At 48.2% G+C, this 23722-nt stretch overlaps 1 protein-coding gene across 2 annotated transcripts in view; it reads right to left on the bottom strand.

Moving 5' to 3' along the window:
• COL15A1 (collagen type XV alpha 1 chain) overlaps positions 1-23722 on the bottom strand; it is a 109423-nt gene that overhangs the window by 84624 nt on the left and 1077 nt on the right. The window lies entirely within an intron of this gene.

Raw genomic sequence — 23722 nt, forward strand, 5'->3', positions numbered from 1 at the left:
ACGTCACTGACATTCACATTGAAGCATTGCAAGGGAAGACATGGGCCTAGGGCCCCACGGAGAGTCTGAAGCCCACTCTTCCTTCCCCGGCTACCTCTTTAAAGGTTTGGAGATGTTTGACTATACTTCCTACACACAGCGTTTAGGTTTCTCTAATGTGGGTACATTTTCCATATTTTCCCCCTCATCAGTAAAAAGCCTTCTCAGAATATCCGATTTGGGTCACGTCTTCACAAAGCACTGAAACCAACTGACTCATTTTCTTAGAAGCAATGCTAGAAACGGTTGCTCCATGAACAGCTGGCTTGCATACGTGGCCAGATACACGGCACACAGCCTGGCACAGGCAGGTGCCCAATAAATGTCAGTTTCACGAACATACGAGTGCATGCATAGCAGGGGCTCATGTGTATTGAGCCCTGACTGTGTCCTGGGCACAAGGGCTTTACCAGCATGGTGGTTCTCAGCTCTGGCTGCCCAGAAGAATCACTGGAAGACTGCCAAAAATACTACTCCCCACGCCTCACTCCCAGAGATTTCAATTCAGTTGGGCCATGGCCGGGGCTGGTGAAGCTGCACAAGCTCCCCAGCTGGTACTCATCCACAGCCCCTGAGTTCTTCACAACAACCTCACTCTTCTTGTGCCCAATCTACAGGTGTGGGGACAGAGGCAGAAGTTAAATAACTTGCCCAAGGGCACACAGCTATCAGGTCCCAGAACTGGTGGCTTTAAACCTTCATCTGTCTGGTGTGAGGAGTTGAGGGTTCATCTGCTCCTTTCCAGGAATGTCACTTCAATCTGAGTCTGATCCACTCCAGGAGCACACCCTGACCTCTTAGCCTTCAGTGGCCTCGGGCCCATCTGCTTCTCTATCCCCATCACCCTGATAGCCCCTCCCCATGGCTCTTAGCATCAACACAGCATCTCCTACCAGCTACCAGAAACAGGGCTCTGTGCCAGCCAGAGACAGTCTCTCTCAGGCTTCCTCTTCTGAGCAGATCTGGGAGGGCCAGAGACTCCAGGCCTGCTGGCCCCTGGGAAGCCACAGCTCTCATCTTGGCTGACCAGACATATTTTCAGTGCTGGAAGGGTCTCCAAGCAGAATGGTGCTGGGGAGAAAGACAGCTTTGGCTTCAAATCCCAGCTCTGCATTTAAAAGCTGTGCAACTCTGGACAAAATGCTTCCCTTCTCTGAGCCTCAGATTCTAAATGTGTAGCACAGGAATAATGCCACCTGCTGTAGGAAAGAGTTTTGAGAATGACCTGGGATAACAGATATAAAATCCTGAGCTGAGGGCCTAGCAAAAGCAGACATTTAATAAAGCACATTGGGTTATGGCCATTGCCCTCATTATCAATGACATAAGCTTTCTTTTCTCTCCCCTGAACTATTGTAATTGCCATGAAAAATAGCTTGGAGCAACTTTCCCTCTAGGTCTCTGTTTTCTTACCTGCAAATAGGGTGATACAGCCTCCTTCACTAGGTTACAGTGAGGGCCCCATGTGGCTCTGAATGGGAAAATGCTTTGTCCAGTGCAGCCATCTCAGGTGTAAGGAGCAGTTAATATGGACAGAGGCCTCTGAACAGGTGTCTGGGAGCTGAGATTGCTATTTTTCTCAGATTAATGAAATCTGAACACACGGAGACCCTGTAATATGACCAATGTCACTCCATAAGCAGAACTCCTGCTCCAGCCTGGGAATGGTTTGCATAACATGGGGCCAGCAGAGAGGAGCTAGAACCTGGAAATCGGCTTAGCACCCCACCCAATTCCTCCCACCCCAGGGCAGGAAGCTGGAGTCAGGCCTAACTGCAGCTGCTGGAAGAAACAACAACTAAGCAATAATAATAATATAATAATCATAATCATAATAGCCATGTTCACAGTAGTAGGTGGAATGATGGCTCTCAAAAAGGATATGTCCACATCCTAGTCCCCGGAATCTGTAAATGTAACCTTATTGGAATGAAGGGTCTTTTGCAGATATATTTAATTTTTTTTAACATTTATTTATTATTGAGAAACAGAGAAAGAAAGAGCATGAGCATGGGAGGGGCAGAGAGAAGGGGAGACACAGAATCCAAAGCAGGCTCCAGGTCCTGAGCTGTCAGCACAGAGTCCGACGCGGGACTCCAACTCACAGACCGTGAGATCATGACCTGAACCGAAGGTGGATGCTTAACCGACTGAGCCACCCAGGCGCTCCCAGATATATTTAAATTAAGGATCTTGAAATGAAGAGATCTGCCTAGATTACCCACGTGTGCCTTAAATCCAATGACAAGTGTCTTTATGAGAGACACATAGGGGAGATTTGACAGACAAAACGTAGGAGACAGTGTGACCACGGAGGCAGACAATGGAGTGAGGCAACCAGGAGTCAAGGAACACCAGCAGCCACCAGAAGCTGGAAGAGGCAAAGAAGGATCCTTCCCTAGAGCCTCCAGAGTGGGTACGGCCCTGCCCACACCTTGACTTTGGACTTCTTGCCTCCAGAACTTTACAAGAATAAATTGTTGTGGTTTTCAGCCACCCAACTTGCGGTAATTTGTGACAGCATCCAAGGACACAGATATATTCACCGCACGCTCACTGTATGCCAAGTGGGACCTGGATTGGGCCATGTCATGCTTACAGCAACCTAGTAAGGCAGGGGTCACCTTATCTCTATTTTACAGATGAGGAGACTGAGGTGCAGAGGCATTGGTTCACACAGCTGGGAAGTGACAGAGGTAAGATCTGGACCCAAATACCCTGGGTTCAAGCCCCACAGCCCATGTGCTTAACCACAACAGGTGGTTCTCAAAGTGTCGCTCCTGGACCAGCAGCAGCAGCAGCAGCACCCAGGAACCCAGAGGTACAAATTCTCAGGCTCTACTCCAGGCCTCCTGAATCAGAAACTGCAGCGAAGGCCAGCATCTGTGTTTGGACTAGGCCTCCAGGTGATGATCACCCTCAGGTTGGTGACACCTGTTGTTCGCAGTGCTGGTGGAGGCTGAGGTTGTGGCCTAAGGCTGGAACAGAGGCAGGTGGTGGGGAACCATGGAGCAGGAGATTCGAGCAGACAGTCAGCAGCAGAAAAGTCTGCTTCAGGGTCAGGACACAGGCATAGAGTTAGGCAGGACTCCAGCCGCATTCACCAGGGGACAGACTCAGGCAGGGCCCCAACCATGATGAGCTACAAATGAGCAGCTTCCTATCCAGGCTAATGGAATGCTGGGTCCCCTGAGGGACTAGATCTCACTGATTGGCAACAGGAGGGCCTTAGGGCCTGGATTGAGATGTCCAAGTGGCCCCAGGCTGGTGGTGAGTGAATACAAAGAGGCTTGGGAGCCCTAGCCCAAGGGCCTGGGTGTGTCAGCTCAGGGTTCTGCAGCCAACAGTAAGCTGACAGCCTCCAAGGGGCCCAATCCCCAAGGGAAAGATGTCCTGAGCAGAAAGAGCCCAGGCCTTCCAGGGGGGCCGGAACAGCTACTTCCCTTGCCTCTCCAGCTTCCCCGTGCTCCGTGCTGGGACCAAGGGCCTACAGTCACCCAGGGAAGTCCACTGCAGCCACACTGGGAAGCTGGGGCTCAGGGCCTACTCCTGGATGCCTACAGATGAGTCACGCCATCTGGCTAAGAAAGCCTCCCTGGGTGAATTTCCCAGGAAGCTCCAATTTCTCACTACTCTGTTATTATCTGTTCACTTGCCTGTGTCTCCCACCAGCCCATGAGCCCTTGAGGGTGCAGGCCTCATGTTCTGCTTTCATTTCTGTATCTCCCACCTTCACCCACCTCTCTAACATGGGGCCTTGCCTGGGGTAAGCAAAAACTGAGCACTGATGGATGGACAGATGATCGGACGGATAGATGGATGGATGGATGAACAAATAATGCACATGTGAGTGAATGGATGAGCTTAATGGATTCTGGACAAGAGTGATTGCAGGCTTGACCTAACATCCCATATTTATTGTCATCAATCAAAAAGTCTAATGAACTCCGGGTGTTGCCACAGTAATGCCACCAGCACCGTTAGCTCAATATGCACCTAATAGACTAGCTCTCACCTGATACCCACTATTAAGATATAATAAAATAGTATTATTATATTACAAAAGCTTGATGCTAACTTTCCTGAGGGCTGGAGTCTCCCATCCTTTTGGCTGACCCTTAAGCAGGAGGGCTCTGAATGACCAGTCTTTTGCAAAACGCCTGCTCTTGGCTCTCACCCACTAAGTTGGGAGTGCCTCCCTTAAATACACTGGCCTCTTAGACTTCAGACTAAATTCCAGCCGCCTCCACCTTCCCCCTCCCTGAAGTGAGGGTCTGAGTGGAGGATGTGAGCAACATGTGCTTCCCCTTCTCCCTTACATATTGTTAGGGTCTTGACGTTTTCCCCTTCTCCCTTACATATTGTTAGGGTCTTGAAGTTTGGCTGGAGGCCTCAGGGAAGCTGCCCATATGGGTATCAGACATGAGCTGGGGCCACTGGACAAATGGGATGGGATGGGATGGGATGGGACAGACCAGCCCTCCAGGTCCTGGGGGGAGAACAGAAAGATTCCTGCTCCTGGTTGCAACCCCTAGCCCCATCCCCACCCAGGAAGCAAGACACTGGATGGGAGGAGCTTCAAATGGTGGGAGGAGCTTAAAAGACTGACAGTTCTGGGGCTTTCTAAGCCTTTCTCTTAAGTGAGGTATATTCTCAGGTGTTTCTTGAATTTTTTGGCATGGGTGACACCACCTGGTCAGCAAAATCTCTTAAAGAGCTGCTATCCACGTGGGTCAATTCAGTCATGATTTATATTATCCCAGCCACGACGTGGCCACAAGGGGAGAATGGGTTCTGGAGGGGTCTTTCCTTTCACTCTCTCCTGGTCCCAGTCGAGGGTTCTGCCCTTGCCTACAACCAGTGTCCAGTGGCTGACCTTGTCCAGACTTGGCTCGGGGCTGGACTCTGGGAGACCAAGAGGATGCAGTATCTGGTCTACAAGTAGCTCTGAGCCTAGTAGAGGGAACAAGACACCAACGCAGAGTCCTGATACAGGTGGCCTGAACTGGAAGGCTCTGCACAGGTGGACGTGGCGGAGACAGCAGAGCGCAAGCTAACCTACCATAAGGAAAATGAGGGGTATGTGAGCAGTTCCAGGGGAGGGAGCAACAGACCCTAAGATGATCTCCAGCATTCGAGCAGAAAGGAGAGAGTTACAAACTCAGGTAAATACAGATTTAGAAGTGTTAAAGTAACATGCATCACGTAATCTCAGGACAATTTGATAAAGTGGGGACTACTGCTATCTCATTTCACAGATGAAGGCCACAGAGCTGGTGCGTGGGTGGCTGGGACTCAAATGTAGGTGACTTGAGGTCCTCTCCAGCTCTTTCTACTCTTATCATTTTTTCACGTAGGGGACAAGAGCCAGATTGCAGAGAAGCTTGAATGTCAAGTCAAGGAGACCAAAATGTATCCAACAGGCCATGGGGAGCCTCAGCAGGTTTCTGGGGAAAGCCACAGCTGACCATTTTAGGAGGCATCACTACCTCACCCCGAGCTGCTGCCCCTGGCAGCCAGGCCCCCTTCTTTCCCTTGCCAAGAAGAGGGTGGAATTGGTGAATTGGAATGTGGAGCGAAGGCGGTCGTTTGGCAACAGCAGGAGACATACTTTCCTGCAGCCTCTGGGGCACTTGGCACGTTACGCCCCAGGCAGAATCGAGCTTCCCTGGGAGCAGTCTGGGGTGTCCCAGCAGACGAGTCTGTGTGAACTCAGCCAAGGCAGAGAAGCAGCCTGGCAGAATGAGTTCAGGCTTTCAGCAGGCACTGCAAAATCTCACCTACACGGACCAAGGCTGGTGGAGGCCTGCGGAGGCCTTCGGAGCTAGGGGAGGACCTCAGGAAACACAGGTCCAATGTCCCCAAAATGAGAAAACTGGGGCCCAGACTGACGGTGTGAGTCACCCCAGCGCCCATCGCATGTCAGGTTCCCACAGCTGTCTACTCTCCAGGCCACTTCTCCCCGAAACCCTGAAGAAGGCGAGGCACAGGACAGCACCCCACCCAGTGCTTGATACACAGTAGGGGCACAATGTGCAAATGAATGCACGCGTGCCTGTAGTGGGGGCCTGAGGTCCACACGTACAATGACTTGGGTGCTGTTGAGCAGGCGGAAACAAACGACCTAAGAAATTTGTCGTGCAGCTGTTATCGAACACACTGCTTCTCTCTGCAAACTGTCCTGCTCAACTGTGCAAAGACCTGCTCCCTGCTGGATGCTGGAACCCATTTGGCTCTGCAATGGGATGTGGGTTTCGGCGAACAGCTGGAACAGATGGTGACCCTGAAGTCATATTTTGCAACAGGCTGACGCTTGTTTAATCTAGATGAAAGTACAGCTCCATGGTCCTCACATGTTGGCTGGAGGAAGGGTGGTGGAGAGCAACGGGAGGAAGAATCAGAGATTCCAAGGTGAGTATCCAGGAGATACCTCTACCTGGAAACCCGAACTCAGGGTGACGCGGGGGGAGAGGATCCCAGGAGGACCAGCCTCCCCGACCACAGGTGCAGGGGAAAGGACACGGAATTGGACTTCAGACAGGCCTGTGTGCAAGTCCTTGCTCCAACGCCTACTAGCCAGTAACCTTGGTCCAGTTCTTTCACATTTCTGAGCATTAGCTTCTTTACCTGGACGTGGAGATGCCAATGTCTGGCTCTCAGGGTGGTGCTGCAGGGCAAGGTCAGGTGCCAAGCACACCTTGTTCGTCCATCATTCACGCATTCATTCACGCATTCACTCAGTCACTTATAAATATTATCAAGCACCAAGCACCACAAGCCTGGCACTGCTGCTGTTGGAGAGTCAGCAGTGAATAGGACAGACGTGCCCCCTGCCTTCATGGCCTGCGTGCTCTAGCACCGAGCTCCTTCCTCATCCCTGGCAAAACCACCACCGGAGGGCCTTAGAACACTGATGCCTGGCTGCCACCGCCCCAGTCGGAATCTCTGGGGATGAGGCCAGGGATGCCGTCATGCGGCAACGTGAGGTTCATGGTTTAGGAAGAAGCTCCCATCCACTAAGGGCATGCTGCCTGCCTCCGGCTCTCTCCGAGCTCTCCCCTAGCGTTACTTGCTGAACGCCTGGCACAGCCCTGGAGGTGGGGCCTCTACCCACCTCTCCCCATCCCACATCGAGGTGAGGAATCCGGCACTCTGTCTGAGTGATCTGCCCAAGTCACAAAGCTCAGAAAAAGCGGAATTGGGGTTTGAAGTCCATCTGATGATTCCAGAGCTCAGCTCTAACCACATGCTGCCACAGCCCATAAGGTGAGGGACCTCAGCTTATGTGAATGCCTGCCCTCGGCTCTCCTCACACATCCCTGGGGATGGGACAGACTGACTGTGCATCTACAGTCACTCTTGGGACTTGGGAATTTCAGGGTGGTGCCGTGCCCCCCACCTGCACATCAGAAGACCCAGATCCAGGCCTTCTGCATTCCAGCTGTGTGGCTTTCATCTTTGCATCTATAATTTATTTTGTTTTTTTTAATGTTTATTTTGAGAGAGTGTGTCCTGCCCATGAGGGCAAGTGTGTGCATGTGTGGGGGAGGGGCAGAGATGGGGGGAGAGAATCCCAAACAGGCTCTGTGCTGTCAGTGCAAAGCCAGACATGACAGCATGACCTGAGCCAAAATCAAGAGTCAGACACTTAACTGACTGAGTCACCCAGGTGCCCCTCCGTCAGTAATGAAGAAATCCTGAAAGTCCCACATGTTCTGGGTCCTTGAGGCTCCCAGTGGGTTTTGATGGAGGCAAAATGTTTGGGGGATCTCCAGGCCCTTTCAGAGGGGAGCTGTAGGAGCCAAGCTCTCCAACATGCATGAATGGTGAACTGTGTCTTCTCCCACAAGAGCCACTGTGCGGCATGGACCACATTGGGTAGGAGGCTGTCTCCAAAGGGTGATTCTTAGAAACCCTGAGCCTGAGTGGGACTGGCTGGTCTCTCATATGCATATGCACGAGGAGCATTTTTCACATTCCCCCCAACCTTCCCATGCTAATGCTACCCCACACACTGATTCCTGGAAAGGTAAATGCAGATCGAGAGGGGAAAGCTTCTTGCAGCCATGAACACATACACACAGCTATTCATTCATCTAGCATTCACTGAGTACCTGCTGTCCAGCAGGCACTATTCTAGGTGCTGGAGATCCAGCAGTGACAGACAAACAAGTTCCTTCCCTCATGGAACTGACAGTCCTAGCACAAGAGCTTCGGAGAGCAGTAATTTTCATCTTGTCAACAACAACAAAAATATTAATAACCCCTTCCACACACAAGTGCATTAGGCATTTGCAGATGGAGAAAATGTTTATGCAAGAGTGGGTTCTGACACCCACTGCCGTAATTCTGAGCCTCCTCCACAAGTTAGGGACCTCAAATCTATATACAGCATCATCTCCACTCAAGCATCCTACCATCAGGGAGAGGGGACCCTATTCCTGACTATCTGGGTCTAGCCAAAGAGCCCCCCAGAGCTTGGAAACGTAATTAAAGCCTCCTGCTTTATCTCTAAAAACCCTCAACTTTTGCACTCCACTCCATAATATATGTGTGCTGTTCCTTTTAGTATAAAATGTTCTAAATTATTCCCCAGTTATTACTGGACTTCCCACCCCACCCCAAGTTACCAACCTCTGAGTAAAGTGGATGCAGAAAATAAACAATGTGGCTTTGCATGCCACAGTCACACAGCCATGGACCATGAGCACAGCCAGTTTGAGAAGGTCTCTAGGGGAATGGCCTAGACAGGAGGGGGTAACCCATCATCTATATCCCACCATTAAAAAATTTTTTTTGACATTTATTTATTTTTGAGAGACAGAGAAGGAATGGGAAAGGGGCAGAGAGAGAGGAAGACACAGAATCCGAAAGAGGCTCCAGGCTCTGAGCTGTCAGCACAGAGCCCAATACCGGGCTCAAACTCACAAACTGTGAGATCATGACCTGAGCTGAAGTCGGCCGCTTAACTGACTGAGCCACTCAGATGCCCCGGTATATCCCACCATTTTTATTTTTATTTAAAAAAATTTTTTTTTTCCAACGTTTTTTATTTATTTTTGGGACAGAGAGAAACAGAGCATGAACGGGGGAGGGGCAGAGAGAGAGGGAGACACAGAATCGGAAACAGGCTCCAGGCTCCGAGCCATCAGCCCAGAGCCTGACGCGGGGCTCGAACTCATGGACCGCGAGATCGTGACCTGGCTGAAGTCGGACGACCCAGGCGCCCCATCCCACCATTTTTAAAGAAGTTACTCTCTTGCATAAACACTTCTAAAAGTTTCCCACCAGAGTTATTTACTTCCAAGATCTTGTTTCTGTTCCATGGGGAGAGAATTAATTCTGCATTGTGTGTTTATGGACGCACGTTCGGAATACAGAGATCCAGAGAGAGACAGAAATCAAAAGAGATAATATCATATCTGGATGGGCCTACAGCTGGTCCAATCCCTTCATTTCATAGATAGGAAGAAGCTTTTCAAAGCCAAGGCGAACTGGAGTCTAACTGCAGAGGGCAATTCTTAGAATCCTTTCCCCATGTGACATTCATGGCCTGTTGGTGAGGCAGCTGTGACAGGCTCCGGGTGGCCGAGGCTCTGGGTGGCTCTCACTCCAGCCCTGCTCCCCTATCATTTTGCTGCAAATCTCTTAAATGCACTTCTCCTGTGCAAGAAAGAGATGGAGACCCCAGACCCCCCTCCCTAGAGCAGTTCGCTCTCTGCAATTAGAGGCACCAGCAGGGCAGGAGGCAGGACCCAGAGGCCCCTAGCCCATGGATCCTGGGCTATGAGCACTGCATGGGACCCATGGGACTGAGGGAAGCCAAGATGTTGGCCCCACTGGAGGCCAGGTGTGGGGAAACAGTTTCTGGATGGAGGTTCTGTGTTCATCTCCAGACCCCCCACAGCCTCCCCTCCCACACCACGCTCAGGCTGCACACAGGCTGCTGTTTCCCCCCTCTCCTCATTCTGATCCCTTGATCTGGAACATTCCAATCCTCTTCCAACCCACCAGCCCCACCCCATTTCCTGGCTAAATCGATTCATCCCTCACATCTCATCTTAAATGTCACTCCTCATGGAGACTTTCCTGACACCCCGGTGCTGATGAGAGTGGCCAGGTCTGTGCTCTCATAGGTCCCTGTACTTCTTCTTAACATTTGTTTACCATCTACATATATTTAGGGGGTTTTCGTACAATTATTTACTTAGTGTCTATGTCCCCCATAGACTGCCGGCTCCCAGAGGGTGGGAACCATGCCTCTCTTGTTCATCATGTGATGCCCAGCACATACCACATTGCCTTGTAGGCCGTCAATGAATATTTACTCAGTAAAAGTGAGTGAACAAATGAATGAATGAAAATCCTACCAGATATGGCAGGCAGGATGGTGAAGTCTAAGGAGGCCTGAAAGTTTACAATTAATTGTATCCCACCCTCCCTCCCACCCTGGCAAAGTTCTTATTTAGCTATATTTCACTTTTCCCCACAACAGAGTATGGCTTTTTATGTCCCACCAGTGGAAGGTCAATGATTCCAAAGATGAATGGCCTCATCCCAGCCCTCCTATCCTTGGCAAGACGGATTTGCATGTGAATTCTGATCCCTAATGGAATGAATCAGGTATAAGCACTGTGCTCAGAGCTTTGGGGACATGATTTCATGTCCTCATCACAAGAACTCTGAGATGGGTACTATTATTATCTCCCACTCTACAGATGAGGAAACAGAGGCTAGAAGAGGATTCGTAAATCATCCAAAGTCACCAGCTGGTATGTTCAAATCCTAGAACTGCAGCCAGCTCTGTCTGATCCCACAGCCCCAGCACTTAACCACCATGCTACAAAGGCCATGTACACATGCATCCCCCAGCATCGGGTGATTCTAACCTGGGACTTTGCATTTTTTTCCCTTTTTTTCTTCCTTCCTTCCTTCCTTCCTTCCTTCCTTCCTTCCTTCCTTCCTTCCCCCTTCCTTCCATCCTTCCTACCTTCCTTCCTTCCTTCTTTCTTTGAGAGAGAGAGAGTGTGAAGGAGGAGCAGAGACAGAGGCAGAGAGAGAGCATCCCAAGCAGGCTCCACGATGTCAGCACAGAGCCCGATTCAGTGCTCAATCCCATGAACTGTGGCATCATGACCTGAGCCGAAATCAAAAGTCAGATGCTTAACTGAGCCACCCAGGCACTCCAGGGCCCTGCCTTTCTAACAAGCTCCCAGGTGATGCCAATGTGCTGGTGCAGAGACTGTTTTGAGTAGTAAGTCTATAAAGGGGAAAAGGGGAAAAGGCGAAAGAGGATTTCAGCAGGGCAGGGAGAGTATTCCAGCCCACAGGTAGGCACTAGCAAATGCTGGGTGAAGGGAACATACTTGTGAAGTTGAGATCAGCAAGTATCTTAATGTGGCTGGAGCCAGGGCATGAAGACGGATAGGAGGGGACAAACAGCCTGGAGCTTCAGCCCAAGGAGAGTGGAATTTCAGGTGCTGTAATGGAATGCATGGAAGGGTTTTTAAGAGGGGGCACGACATGATGGGACCTGTGTTTCAATGAGCCACTCTACTTGCAGTGAGTGCTTGAGGACGGAAAGATAGAGGTCCTACCAGCAAGGGAGCAGCTACAACAATCAATTAGAAGACAAGACACAGGACTGACTCTGGGCAGATGGATGCAAGCAGGAGATTAGACACCAGAGACATTGAAAGGGCAAGATCAATTTCTTTAAAACAAAGCTGTAGGACTCTTTCCAGGCACTAACAATTTCTCAGCCAGTCCATGCCCTGGGACAACCACACAGAGCTGGTGGCAGATGTAAAATCAGGTGTGGGGCACCTGGGTGGCTCAGTCGGTTAAGCATCCGACTTTGGCTCAGGTCATGATCTCATGGTTTGTGAGTTCGAGCCCCACACCAGGTTCTGTGCCGACAGCTCAGAGCTTGAAGCCTGCTTCAGATTCTGTCTCCCTCTCTCTCTGTCCCCCCCTCCAACTCATGCTCTGTCTCTCTGTCTCTTTCAAAAATAAATAAGCATTAAAAAATTAAAATATAAATAATAAAAATAAAATAAAATAAAATAAGGCGCATACAATTCCAATGAAGTCCCAACAGCACTCTTAGAAATGGGGCTCACCAACCACTTCTTCCAGTCCAACCACACAGTCTCCTTGGTGATCCAGGCTTTTCCTGTCCTCGTACAGCAAGTGTCTGAGTCTGAGAATGGAAGTGACTCGGTCAAGCTCCCACAGCCCAGCCCAGAATCGAGGAATCTGACCACTAGGTTAGTGCTGTGCATTTTAGAGAACTTGCCCCAGCAGAGAAAATGAACATATTCAGCTGTAATCTGGTATCAGCCCACACTTGCAAATATTAAACAAGCAAAAACATTCCACTTCTCAGACTGGAAGTTTACATTCTAAAAGAAGGGGGGGGGAGACCCTGAAATGGAGCCATCTACTCCAGACAGTTAAACCTGAAGTAAAATTAGAAAATGTGTCACATGGAAAAACTCTGCAGTGAGAAATGGTTTCTGCCCCCCTCCCCCCCTTTTTTTTCTTGCTGTGGGAGAGTGAGTAATTTGGCATTTTAACTAGACAGGGGGAGAGGGCAGCTTTGGTCTCTGCTTTGTGCCAAATACACACAGTTGTTGGGCACAGTTCTGTATCCTGACTTGCAGACCGGGATGGAGTGAGGCATCTGCCTAGCAACCAGATGAACGGGGATGAGGGCCACTGAGTTCAATTCTTTTCCCCAAGTGCCACAGCATTTGGCCATCTGAACTCAGGCATCCTATAATATTCATGCTAACAGTGCTTTTAAGGGTTCACCTGCTCTAACCCCTTCACTTCTCGGATGGGAAGCCGAGGCCCATAAAGAGGCAGAGAGCTAAGACAAAAGAAGAACAGGGGAACATCAAAGCTGAGCCTTTGGGAAAGTTTCTTCCGTGCCTCCCCCACAGTTGCCATACTTGCCTCCTGAATCTAGGGGAACCCCTCCATGGCTGATGGTAACCTGAATGTACCAGGCTGCCATCAGGTTATTCGTTTAGTGAGCGTTGCCTGAGTAGCTGCCAGGGGCCAGGCATGGAGCTAGGTACTGGGGGTACAGGGGATAGAATGTCCCCAGTTTAGACTTTTGAGGTGGCCCTCCCCCAGATTCCAGCTACTTTGGAGTTTGTGTGGTTTGAGGTCAGGCTATGAAGAGGAATATTCTGGGAGACGAAGCCAGAACACCACATCAGTGGGACATCCAGGGTCTCAAATGCCATGCTAAGAAGTGCTGTAATCCTTTTCTATGACTGCTATAAGAGATCACCCCAAATTTAGTGACTTATATTAACAAAAGCTTATTATCTTACAGTTCTGTAGGTTAGAAGTCCAACACAGATCTTATTTGGATAAAAAGCAAGGTATCAACAGACTGTGCTCCTTTCTGGAAGCTTCAAGAGAAAATCCATTTCTTGCCTTCTCCAGCTTCTAGAAGCCACCTGTGTTCTTTGGCTCATAGCCCCTTCCTGCATCTTAACACCAGCAAAAAAAGCCGGTCAAGTTCTCACGTTGCATCTCTCTGCCCTCCTCTCCTGCCCACCCCCTTCCATTCTTAAGGACCCTTGTGATTACATTGGCCCATCTAGATAGTTGAGGATCCTCACCCTCTTTTAAGATCAACTGATTACCAAGCAGAATTCCATCTGCAGTCCGAGTTCTCCTATGCCATGTGACCTCATCTAGTCACAGGCTCTGGAGATTAGGACGTAGACACCTTTGGAGGGCCATGACTGCCTACCACAGGTGGTCAGCATGGGAAGATGACAGAGGGTTTTCAGCACAGGTAACATAATCAGAGTTGGTTTTGCAGTGCTGCTCAAACTGTAACGTGCATGTGAATCACCGGGGATCTTGTTAAAATGCAGATACTGATTTACTGGGCCTGTAGATGAGACTGGAGATGCTGCGTTTTTACCAACATCCCCCACGAAGCTGATGCTGCCGGTACACCTGAGTAGCAAGAAGCCAGAAGGCTACTGTCGCCGCAGTTGGGGGGTGGTGCATTGTAGGGTGGAGGGAGACAGACCCGTGTGCTGAAAATAAAGACAAAAGAAGCCAACTGCTACGATGTACGGCTGGGAGGGGAGAAAGCAGCTGGCTGACCCAACTTCAGATGGAGTTGTGTGTATGATGCCACTGACACTGCATGAACTTAGGTTCGGTTTGTCACCAGCTTTTGGGCTCTCTAGACTTCTATTCTATTTTTTTTTTTTTAATTTTTTTTTAACGTTTGTTTATTTTTGAGACAGAGAGAGACAGAGCATGAACAGGGGAGGATCAGAGAGAGAGGGAGACACAGAATCTGAAACAGGCTCCAGGCTCTGAGCGGTCAGCACAGAGCCCGACGCGGGGCTCGAACTCACAGACCATGAGATCATGACCTGAGCCGAAGTCGGACGCTTAACCGACCGAGCCACCCAGGCGCCCCTCTAGACTTCTATTCTAGAACGGTTATAACTTTCCAGCACCCAAAAGAATACCTTCATTTTTCTTCTGTGACATGCATGCTATCCCTGACATATCTGTTATATCCAGTCCCTGCTCTCACGCCCACTCTGGTCCCCACACCATCCATCGCAGCAGAGGGCTGCGGGTGGTCTTTCAGCAGGGCTGGAGGCACACACAGACTTCGCTATGGTCAAGGGTTCATAATGCTGGGTTTTCACTAAGATCTCCACAGTCCCAGGCTTTGAATGACTCATTCATTAATGTATTCAAATGCTCATTGTGTTCGTTTGGTGCCATGTCAGATGCTGAGGAAACATGGATAAATAAAATAGGGTTCCCGCCCTCAGGGAACCCACAGACATGTGGGAGCAGGGAAGGAAGGAGGTATTGAATGGGTCCCCAATTACAGGCCCAAGGCTTACCTTGTTAGTCTTCATAGTAGGAATTATTGACCCAATTTACAGGTAGGGATGATAAGGGAAAGGGAGGTCACTCAATGGGAAGTAGCAGAGTTGAGATTTGAACTCAGGACCCAGGCTCCCAGAGCTCCTATGCCTGAGCTACACCCCCTGAAGGTCCCTCTGGGATCCAGTGCGAGCTCTGTCACTCACATGTGTTGCAACCACAGACAGGTACTTTCGTCTCTGGGACTCGGGATTGCCACCTCTGAAAGGGGGCCCTTGGACTGCATGGTTTGTTCTCAACCCTGGCTGCACCCTTGAATCACACCAGGAGCTTTTCAAACCCGCCAACGACTAGACTTCACCCCAGGGGAATTCAGAATCCTGGAAGTGGGGAAGGCTGGGCATCACATCATTCTGAATCTCCAAGTGATTCTAAGGTTCAGCCAGGGTTGAGAACCACCAAGGTCCTTGAACATGACCTCTGGAACTCCAATTTCCTGAAGAATCCTCTTCTCTCCCAGCCCTTACAAGGCATGTGCAAAATGAATGAATGAAGCAGGAGGGGAAAAGGGAGGAAGGATTCCCGACTCCATTCAACTAAGGACGATATGAGGCAGTAATGCAGCACTGTCTTCTTACCTGCTGTCCTTTTCTCCTTTTGGATTAGAGAAACAGCAGCAGCAGATAAAGGAGGCATGAGCCAGTCTTGTGTGTTGCTGCGGGAAGTGCAAATTACTATCACCTTCCCAAAGAATGCAACAGAAGCTTTCAAAATGGGCATGCATTGGGCCAACAACTTGTTTTAGGAATTTATGTTCGGAAATAACTGCAGAAAAGGTCAAATCCATAGCTACAAGAGTAGGGTCATCATGATAGTGTTTATAACAGTGAACAGCCAGAAATAGTCTGAAGGCATATAAGGGGGCTAGTTTAATTATGGGGCATACGTACAATGAAATATTATTTAAATTACAAAGGATGTTAGGAAATAATATTTAGTGTCCCAGAGGAAGTGTTTAGATGATTACTAAGGAAAAAAATGCCGAGCAACACAACACAATGTTGACAGAATGATCTATTCTTTTTATAACGTATGTGCATATTTCAGCAAATTACTTTGAAAAACTGTCCACCAAATGCCAGCAGCATCTGTCTCTGAGTCGTGAGATAATATGTGACATTTATGAACTCTTTTCACCCCCTAGGTTTTTACAATGACTATTTTTTTTACTCTCAATTTTTTTTTTAACATTATTGAAAAAATAAGTCTCCTCTTTCAAAGGCTGCTTCTCTCCCCCTGCCCGCCCCATCTTCTGGCGGAAATAGACACCCCTACTTTGGAGTGCTGAGGCTTGCTTGCACCTCCATTAGGACACACAGGATCAGTTCCCCAGCATTTAAGCCAGCTGTTGCTGCACACTGGTCTCTACTACTGAACCAGTAGTCAGTTCTGCTGAGTCCCTCTAGGACGGGTCCTCAGTCCAATGCATCTTTTTAGTCACCCACCACCCACCCCAGAGGGTCTCAGAGAGAGCAGGCGGCCAGGAAATACGGGAAGAAGACAGAAATCTATATACCTACAAATGTATATATCTCTATAGTAGCCAGAACACAGAACAGGGAAGTTTTTCAAAGACTTTAGCAGATGTTTGCTTTGTGAAAAGACTAGTTGAAAAAGCCCTCCTGGGGGCGCCTGGGTGGCTTGGTCAGTTAAGCGTCCGACTTCGGCTCAGGTCATGATCTCACGGTCTGTGAGTTCGAGCCCCGCGTCGGGCTCTGTGCTGACAGCTCAGAGCCTGGAGCCTGTTTCAGATTCTGTGTCTCCCTCTCTCTCTGTCCCTCCCCTGTTCATGCTCTGTCTCTCTCTGTCTCAAAAATAAAATTAAAAAATGTTAAAAAAAAAAAAAAAAAAGAAAAAGCCCTCCTGGTGGTAGATGGGGCTTTTAAGCTGGGCCCCATTTGAGTGCCTCAGTGATGGAAGGATGACTCCTGGAGAGGCTTAAGGCAGGGCTACTCCCTGCACACCAGACTCTAGCTAAGCTCCTCCAAACCCAGGAAGAGGCCCCCTAATACCTGAACTCAGGGATCCTGCTCATTTGAGGGAGATATGCGGACCCTCAGAACAGATTTCTTCCCTGTCCAATCTTAAGTCATCCATGCCATGCAACAAGTGCAAAAATGAACTGGGTTGGATAAAACTGGTTTGGTTTGGGTTGGCTTGGGTTGGGTTGGGTTGAGGTGGGTTGTACTAGATTAGGTTGCATTGAGTTAAATTGAGTTCTGATGGGGATAAGGGGTGGGCTGCACTCATTAGGTGACCCCAGCCTCATAACTCCCTCATTAAATCTTGCCCAATAATAGGTCTGGACCTTCTCCCAGGTTCTGCTCTAACCATGGACTTTTTCTCTCTTGAGTTGGGATGGAACAGAGGAAGGTGGTCAGCCAGCAAACCTGCTCCTCCCAACGCCTCTGATGCATCTCAGCTCCTCTGGGCTCTGTGTCGACAGCAGCAGCTCAGGCTCCATGATCTGCTGCTCTGACTTTGAAGCCTTATTTGCCATCCATTCTCCTTACTGCACATTAGCATCTTCAACTGAATCTCACTGTAAGATTTCTTCCTCTTTGATAACCCTCACCTGCTCACCACCTCGCCAACACTCCCAGTATCCAATCGTATCATGAAAAACCTGGGTGATAAATCAGTCTGTACTAAAAAATGTATGGCTTAGTGAACGAGACAGGGGTGACTTCCTTTACCAGATTTTAAAATATATTACGAAGCAACAATTATCAGGGCTCCTGGATGGCTAGGTCGGTGGAGCCTCTGACTCTTGACTCAGCTCAGGTCATGATCTCACAGTTTGTTGGGCTCCACACTGACAGCGCAGAACCTGCTTGGGATTCTCTCTCTCTCTCTCTCTCTCTCTCTCTCTCTCTCTCTCTCTCTCTGCCCCTGCCCCCAAAATAAATAAACATTTTTTAAAGCAATGATCATGAAGACCATGTGGGATTTAAAAAACACGCACATGCATAGGTACAGGGAAGTGACCAAAGTAGAGGTTTGAGAAAAATTTTTTGACCATTAAAGAAACAAACGTATATGACGACAACCAGAAGCAACATGATAATTGGTTAATAGCTCACATCTTAATTAGTGTTTTGGAGAATCCTGAGTACCATTTTGAAAAAAAACCAAAAAAACAAAAACAACTGACCAGATTATACCCTATGTAATCTATGTAATTTACCTAATTTATGGTCCGTTTTAAGTAGGTCAAGCTATAGACATTAAAGGAAACCTTGAAAACAAACTCATATATTTAGCTAGCAGAGAAAAGATAAGTGTACAACTCTGGACAAAATGGAGGCCACTAGGAATAAGACGAGTGGGGATAAACAGGAAAACAAGTTGTTTATGCAATTAGATGTAATGAAAATAAAGAGCAAAGTAACATAAGCATAAATTCCTAACTAGTTATTAAAGTCACTAAAGGAGAAAAACCTAAAAGCCCCATAATGTACCCTCATTACTCAGCCATGGTCACCCCCAGAGTTGGCAGAGCTGTGGAAGAATCGAGACGAATGACAATCCACAGATGATATGGTAAATTGGCGTGTTCTCTCCAGACCACAACCTGGACCTACCCATTCACTCCCTCTTTGATTCACTGAAAGGGTTTTCTGAATGCTTGCTCAGGCATTCTGGGATTCAGAGTTGGAAAGACCTAGTCCTGCCTCTTGGAGCTTCCCATGTAGCATGGGAGGCAAACGAATCATCAGTGGTCACGGTCCAGTCTGAGAAGCCTGGGACCAAGGGACGAGTGGATAAACAGTGTCAGCCCAAAGGAAAAACACCCAACATGCCAGGCAGAGGAGGGCTTCCCAGAGAGGATGCTTAAAGGGTGAATGGGGGGTTGCCAGGTGGACAGGAAGAAAGGCATTCTCTCAAAGAGTGACCAGCCTATGCAGAGATGCAGAGGTGAGACATCACATGTCTCATTCTGCAAGCTACCGGTGGTTTGGAGTGAGCCCAAGTCAAGAGGGGCTCTGTGTGGCTGGAGACTGGGAAGCCACAAAGGGCCCTCTGCGGCAAGGAGCATGACCCCCATCTTAGGTAGAGTGAGAATCCAGTGAGAGCAATTAAAGGAGGAAGGAAAATGATTAAATTTGTATCTAAGAGAGATCTATCTAAATATGTAAGAAACGTGCAACTACTTCTGTTCTTTGATGGGAAAGTAAGTCTGGGGTAATCTAGTCAAAAATAATAATAATAACCTAAAAAGAAAACAAAGATCATTTGTCAGAAGATGGTCCCAGCAGCTCTGTTTATAATAATGACAAAAGAGCCAAAGTCCAAGTGGCCAACCGTGGACAAATGAGGCATGACCCACACCCTCAAGGTGCTCCCATGGTAAAGAGAGAGAAATAAACATACTGACAGTACAGGGGGACAATGCTGGTGCTGGAAGAGAGAGATGAGGGAATGGGGAGTTGATGAGAAAGCTTGGCCAGAGAGATGCCTCTTCCAGAGCGCCATTTAAGCTGGGAGGTAGAATTAGGCCTTAAAGAGAGACAGAAGGTAAGAAAGTGTACTCCAGACAGGGAGATTAGTTCACATCATGTGCAAAGCTGAAGAGACTACAAAATCCCAGCACTGCATGGGAAGCTGTGGCTGGTTCAGTGTGCCAGGAGCTTTCAGCCTGCACTCTGCTGTAAAACACACGCACGGCACAGGATGTTACCGCAGGAATTCCCCACTTTATACAAAACCAATAAGTTTACCCAGTAATTAAAACACTATAATCATTTATATTCATTGTAATTTCTAATGGCACGTCAGCAACAGTAGCTCACTACAGGCCAGGGCACAGGTAAGGCAGAGGCCAGAGATGGGGGGTCTCAGGTGTGATTCCTACCCGCTTTGCTCTCCTTCAGGAAAGCATATCAGACGGCCATGAGCAAGAGTGAGATGATCTGAGGAAAAACCCAAACTGGCTCTGATTAGCATTCAGATTTGCCCCAAGGAAGATTTACAAATGGTCAAAAAGCACATGAAAAGATGCTCAATATCATTAGTCATCAGGGAAATGCAAATCAAAACAATGAGGGACCACTTCATACCCACTAAGATGACTGTAATTATAAAAAGTGTTGGCAAGGATGTGAAAAAAATCAGAGCCTTTGTACACTGCTGGTGGGAATGTGAAGTGGTACAGCCACTGTGGAAAGGAGTTTGGGAATTTCTAAAAAAAAAAAAAAAAAATCTAAGCATGTACTTACCCTGTGACCCAGCAGTTCTGCTAAGTATATATACCCAAATTAATGAAAAGAAGTACTCAAATACTTGTATCAAATGTTCATAACAGCACTATTCACAAGAGCTAAAAGGAGGAAACAAATCAACATCCCCATCAACGAAAGAATGGATAAACGAATTGTAGTATATCTATTCAGTGGAATATTACTCAGCCATTAAAAGGAATGAAGTACTGACACTTGCTGCAAAATGGACGAATCTCAAAAACGTTAAGCTAAGTGAAAGAAGCCAGACACAAAAGGCACATACTTTATGATGCCATTTATATGAAAGATCCAGAATAGGCAAATCCATAGAGACAGAGAGCAGTTTAGTGGCTCCCAGGGGCTAAGAGGATGAGGATGGGGACCATGGGGAGTGACCACTTCATGGAAACAATGTTTTGCACTCTTTGGAGAGATGAACATGCTTTGGAACCAGACAGAAGTGACAGCTGTACAACAGTTTGAATGGACCGACTGCCACTGCACTGTACACGTGAAAATGGCTAGTTTTGTTATGTGAATTTTACCTCAATAAAAAAGTCAACCAGGACAACCAGATGTCCGATAAATATATGAAAAGGTAATCAACTTAAATATCAGGAAAATGTAAATTAAGACTATAGTAAGGGGTATCTGGGTGGTTCAGTTGACTTTTATCTGACTTTTGATTTCGGCTCAGGTCATGATCTTGTGGTTCATGAGTTCAAGCTCCACACTGGGCTCTGTGCTGACGGCGTGGAGCCTGCTTGGGATTCTCTCTCTGACCTTCTCTCTCTGCCCCTCCCACATGCTCCCTCTCTCTACCTCAAAATAAGTAAGTGGAATTGAAATAAAATCTTTTTTTTAAAAAAAACACTACAGTAAGATTCTACTATGTACTCATTAGAAGGGCTGAAATTCAGCCCAGTGACAAGATCAAGTGCTGGTGAGGATTTGAAGAAATGGGGACTCTTATACCCAGTGGGTGACCATGCACCTCAGTACCACCATATGTAAGATGGTCTGGCACTGTCTGTTCAGTTGAAGGATGAACACACCCTGTTACCCAGCACCCCACTCCTAGACACAGAACCAACAGGGGTATGTGCACATGTGCACCAAGAGACATGTACAAGAATGTTTGCAAACCCACCACTGTCTCTGCCAAAATGGAAACAACCCAAATATTGGAGACAAATGAATAGATGATGTACAGTATGTTAATACAGTAGAAAATTATACAGCAACAAAGATGAATTAACTACAGCCACACACAACAGTATAGACAAATCTGAAAACTGAATATCCAGTGAAATAAGCCATGTATAAAGTTCAAATTCAAGTGGAACTGTAGAATCTGGGGATACATGCTTAGGTACTAACGTTATTTCTTTTTTTTTTTTAATTTTTTTTTCAACTTTTTTTTTTATTTATTTTTGGGACAGAGAGAGACAGAGCATGAACGGGGGAGGGGCAGAGAGAGAGGGAGACACAGAATCGGAAACAGGCTCCAGGATCCAAGCTGTCAGCCCAGAGCCTGACGCGGGGCTCGAACTCACGGACCGCGAGATCGTGACCTGGCTGAAGTCGGACGCTTAACCGACTGCGCCACCCAGGCGCCCCCTAAAGTTATTTCTAAAGAATAAGGAAGCAATCACCATAAAAGTCAAGGTGATGGTTACCTCTGAGGGCAAGGAGGGAACAGTCACATCCAAGGGGCACAAGCTTCTGGGGCTCTCCTATTCTTGACCTGGGTTATGTGGCTGTTTGCTCTGTGATAAACACTTGGGCTGTAATTTTTGTGTGCACTTTTCTGAATAGATATTATATTTCACAATAAAACAGTATAAAGAAAAGTAAATAATTTGCACATATCGAGATTTTATTAACAGGAACAAATAACTTGTGAAACCGCTGCCCTTGTCCCCTAAAACCACCTTCTTATCTGCTAAAATAGCAGGTGTTCCAATGACACTGTAACTTTACTAGCTCAGCCATGACACATGAGGGGCACGAGGATCGGTGTAGGGGATAGGGTCCCATTGACAAGGATCTCTTCAAACAGGGCAGGCCAGGAAAAACCCTCTAGAGTTGGGAAGCCTTGAGACTTTGGACCTCGGTTTCCTTATCTGGAGCACAAAGATAACAGTCCCAGTCCTTGCCTCCTGGAGCACTTTTGAAGATTGAATGAATGTAACCCAGACATGCCCACACCTCTGCCTGAGCATATAAAGTGATTTGCTTATAACTGTTGGCCTTATTAAATGGCATGCAAAACTGGGCTTGCAGGAGGATATCTTACATGTCTAAGAGTTTCTGCAGAGGCCCAGAGGGACACTGAATACCCATCAGTTGCAGATGGCCCTCTCGTGGCCCTTTCCAGCTCCTGGCGGTTTCCTGCCACTCCCTTTTAACGCTTTCGATGGGAACAGGGTTTCCTCTGTGTTGTTTCTAACAACTGACTTGACATCAAGGGGAGCCTTCAAACACAGGAGGAGAAAGAAACACCAAAGTCTCTTTGCCCAGAATCTTCTTCCTTTTGGAGGCAGGGGTTGCAGCAAAATTCACGAAAGCCCATGAAATACAGGCCGCCCCCTACCGCTGAGCTGGCAGTGCCCTATATCACATGGGAAATTGCAGCGTTTCGACATGGGGCATGGCGCTGAGAAGCCAGAACTGTGCTCCCTCTGCCCTCTGATCTACAAGAAATGCTAGCCTGGATGTTCCGGTGGGAAAAGTGGCCAGAGGCCAAGGAGACAATGGTCTAGGTTGTCCCAGGCTTTCTCTGGCATACAAAGAGTTAACCCAGGCCACCCCCTCAATCCTCAGTGTCCTTCAAAGGGAGAGAGGTTGCTGCCCCTTCTCCTCAGACACGTATTCTGTCCAGGCTGTGTACTGATCTCCTAAATCCAGGACGGGTGGGACCCTTTGGAGAACACAGTTCTGCAAACTCGGCATGGAGAAAGGGCTGAGGGTGGAAGGACGGGAGCCTAGGATCCGGGCTCCAGTCCTGCCTTTTGGACAGGCCACTTCCTAAGCCTCCCTAATCATCAGTGTCCTCTGTAAAAACTGCCTGCATTGCTTTCTAACAGCTATTGCAAGGACCGACCCATAGTTTCTATCGCTTATTTTCTGCCTAGTATGTGCCACAGTGTGGAAAGCGTATTACCTCTAAGACCTCTTTTAATCTTCACAGCATCCCTATGAGGAAAGGTGGTCTAATTATTCCCGTTTTTTGGGGTGAGGAAACTGAGGCACGAAGAGGTGAAATCCATTGCCCAAGGTCACCTAACTCAGCCACGCTTCAAGCCCAGGCAGCCTGAACACAACTTAACAAAATCTGTTTTAACTCAGACCCTACTAGTCATCCACCCTGCTCTGGGTCCTAGTGAGGAAAGTGTGGCTTGTGGAACAGAAGGGGACCAAATCCCCTAGCTCCTCGCCGGTAGTTCTTCTCATCACCCTGGGCGCCACTGCCCACCCACCATGGATGGGACTCCTTCAGCTAACTCAGG

This window comes from Neofelis nebulosa, chromosome 12, assembly GCF_028018385.1.
Source record: "Neofelis nebulosa isolate mNeoNeb1 chromosome 12, mNeoNeb1.pri, whole genome shotgun sequence".
In the NCBI taxonomy this organism is placed as follows: domain Eukaryota; kingdom Metazoa; phylum Chordata; class Mammalia; order Carnivora; family Felidae; genus Neofelis; species Neofelis nebulosa.